The sequence below is a fragment of the Antechinus flavipes genome, chromosome 1 (assembly GCF_016432865.1).
Source record: "Antechinus flavipes isolate AdamAnt ecotype Samford, QLD, Australia chromosome 1, AdamAnt_v2, whole genome shotgun sequence".
Taxonomy (NCBI): Eukaryota; Metazoa; Chordata; class Mammalia; order Dasyuromorphia; family Dasyuridae; genus Antechinus; species Antechinus flavipes.
The window spans coordinates 13,729,790-13,732,998 of NC_067398.1; the positions used below are offsets into that span (position 1 = coordinate 13,729,790).

The window sequence follows — 3,209 nt, forward strand, 5'->3', positions numbered from 1 at the left end:
GGCCAAAAGGCCTCAGAGCTTCCCTCCAGCTCTCCACTCCTGTGGTTCTAGGTTCCAGCCCTCACACACTCTTCTGGGGCCCCGGAGGCTCCTGGGAGCCGACCTTTGGAATCTTGTCTTTGGCTTCGGGATGTGGGTTTTTCACTAAACTTTCCAAACTTCCCCGATCTCTGGGCCCTCCCCTGTTGGCCCAGCTTTCTGAGTCCTGGGACCTGCCGCCTCCCGCTTCCTCCTGGTGCCGAGGTCACTGACTCCATCCTGGCCCCAACAGCTCTGGGCCCCGAGCCCCTTCCACACCAGCAGTCAAGTCCTGGGGCTCAGAGGAAAGAGCCTCCAAATTCAGAAACCACGGGGCAGGGAGCAGTAATTAGAAAAGGAAGGCTCCCAGCCCGGTGACCTTCGTCCCTACATTAAAGTTCCCTCCGTGATCCCCTAGACAGGAGCACCTGGCTCTGGAGGGCCCCGAGAGCAGACTAAGACCCTGCGCCCCAAACCAGCCCCTTTCGCCGTCCCGTCCATCCCTGGCTTGGCGGGCTGCAATTTCTCCCCATTCTCCAATCCCTGACTCGCGCTCCCCATGGGGGGACAGGCTTAGGGACGCCCCCGAATATATCCTGGCCTGTCCAGCTCCCCCTCCCCCACCCAGGAAAAGACGGGGAGACACAGTTTGGTGATGGGAACATCCAAACGCAGGAGACAGAACAGAACGGTCCCCTCCCCTCTCCCACCCATTGTCCCAAGTCCCATGACTGTCTTGAGTCAAAATAAAGCTTTAGAAACAGAAAAAAACTGCAGTCACCATCCAACCAAAGCCCTTTGCTTTACAGAGTGGGAAGAAACTAGGGTTCAAGGTCTCCTCCGGGACCCCCCGCCTAGCAAAGTCCAAATCAGAGCATAAGGATAGAGATTTAGAGCCGGTACGGCGGAGACCCCACGGAGCCCAACTCCCTCACTGAACAGATGAAGAAACTGAGGCACAGGAAGGGAAGTGATTTATTGGTCCAAGCTCCCTGGCCAGTAAAGGAGCAGGATTTAGGCCTCGGTTTTGTTTCACTTTTGCCTTTCTTTGAGTCCCTGGTAATTAGAGCAGAGCCTAGTATGCAGCAGGTGGTGAATAAACGCTTACTGACTTGACTTGACTTCTGCCTGGAGGCAGCTGGTGGGGCTCCCAAGCAGGCGGGACCTTAGTGTGGATTCTGCCTCTGAGGTTTACGACCTGGTGACATCCTCCCTGGGAGGAAGGAATCCCATCTGTGGCTCGGCCATTAGCTCCCTGTATAACCTTAGCTGAGTCCCTTTAGGGAGGGTCCCCACCCTCCCTGAACCTGTTTCTTCATAAAGGTTGGACTCGGTGACCTTTGTCTTTCCTTCCAGGTCCTTTCCTATCCTGTCCTGCTGCTGCTCTCTCATTGACCTTGGCTGAAAAGGATGCATTTTGGCTCTGGTCCACTTCCCTCCCTCCTTCCCCCCCACTTTCTTTCCTTTCTCTTCTCTTTCTCTCCCTCTCTGTGTCTGTGTGTCTCTGTCTGTCTGTCTTTCTCTCTCTCTCTTCGTTCCTTTCTCTTCTCTCTCTCCCTCTCTGTTTGTGTCTCTGTCTCTCTCTGTGTCTCTCTGTGTGTGTGTCTCTCACTCTGTCTCTGTCTCTTTGTTCCTTTCTCTTCTCTCTCTCCCTGTGTTTGTGTGTCTCTCTCTGTCTCTGTCTCTCTGTCTCTGTGTCTCTGTCTCTGTCCTCTCTGTCTCTGTCTCTTTTCTCTTTGTCTCTGTCTCTGTGTCTCTCTCTCTCTGTCTCTGTCTCTTTTCTCTCTGTCTCTGTCTCTTTTCTCTTTGTCTCTGTCTCTGTGTTCCTTTCTCTTCTCTCTCTCCCTCTCTGTGTCTGTGTGTCTCTGTCTCTCTGTCTCTGTGTCTCTGTCTCTCTGTCTCTGTCTCTTTTCTCTCTGTCTCTGTCTGTCTCTTTTCTCTTTGTCTCTGTCTCTGTGTCTCTCTCTCTCTGTCTCTTTTCTCTCTGTCTCTGTCTCTGTCTCTGTCTCTGTCTCTGTCTCTGTCTCTGTGTCTGTCTCTCCTTCGTTCACAGCCTGCAGCCAGATCTCAGAAATCCTGTGCTGTTCTCACCAGGTTAGGTGGAGGGGAGGAAGGGGAGGAAGGGGCCAGAGCCAGGGTCCTGTTGTGCCCAGGGGACAGCGGAGCGGGCAGGGGCCCTGCGGGGGGGATGGGCAGGCTGCCCGGAGGTCCCCACAGGTTTGAGTGAGCTCAGGGCTGGATGATTGCCTGTTTGCCCCCCGGCCCCAGAGCCGCGAGGAGCCCCTGACTTGTGCCTGGGCTTGGCAGCTGACTGGGAGACACTCCCCTTCCCGCCCCCCCCCCCCCCGCACCCACTTACGCTTCTGCTGACAAGCTTTGGAGAAAAACACGTCATCATCCCAGGTCAGAGCTTCCCCGGCAGTTACACAAGCGACTTCCTATCACTGAAGTGACTTCACCAAAGCGTGTGTGGAATCCCGGACAGAGAAAGACCAAAGTGGGCTATTTATAGCCCAGGTGCTTCCCACTCCCGGCAGGAAACGGGCGGTGATTTCGCCTCTCTCCAGTGTATCAGGGCCCGGCTGCAGCCCCCACCTCCCCACAGTCCCCCACCCCCACCCCAGCCCGAGGAGCGCTCTGTACCAGGAAGCCTGTGTCCCAGTTCCCTTTGATAAAATCTCCCACTGACGCCAGCCCTGGGCTGCCCGGCCTGGCAGGGGTGAGGGAGCCGAGGTCCGGGCTGGAAAGGTTCCCTAAGGGCCGCCCTGGGATAAGGGAAAGGACGGGAGAAAGGCAGGAGGGGCTTGGCTGTAGATGGAACCCAGGACTGGGTGGGATAGGGGTGAGATGGGGATGGAGGGGGTGGATTGGGACAGGACAGGATGGGACAAGATGGGACGGGATAGGACAAGACGGGATAAAATGGGACAGGACAGGATGGGACAGGATGGCATGGGACAAGATGGAAAAGGATGGGAAGAGATGGAGCAGGTTGGGATGGGACAGGACAGGATAGGATGGAATGGGATAAGACGGGATAAAATGGGACGTGATGGGATAGGACAGGGCAGGATAAGACAGGATGGAATGGGATGAGATGGGATGGGACAGGACAGGATGGGACAAGACGGGATAAAATGGGACAGGACAGGATGGGACAGGATGGCATGGGACAAGATGGGAAGGGATGG

The 3,209-nt window shown here is 55.9% G+C and overlaps 1 long non-coding RNA gene across 1 annotated transcript; it reads right to left on the reverse strand.

Moving 5' to 3' along the window:
* Window positions 1-975: 975 nt before the first annotated feature.
* LOC127550438 (uncharacterized) lies at window positions 976-2,475 on the reverse strand. The gene is made up of 2 exons (XR_007950865.1): window positions 2,378-2,475; window positions 976-1,231 (listed from the first exon to the last, which is right to left on the reverse strand). It is a non-coding gene; the product is annotated as an uncharacterized LOC127550438 (long non-coding RNA).
* Between the last annotated feature and the right edge of the window lie 734 nt (window positions 2,476-3,209).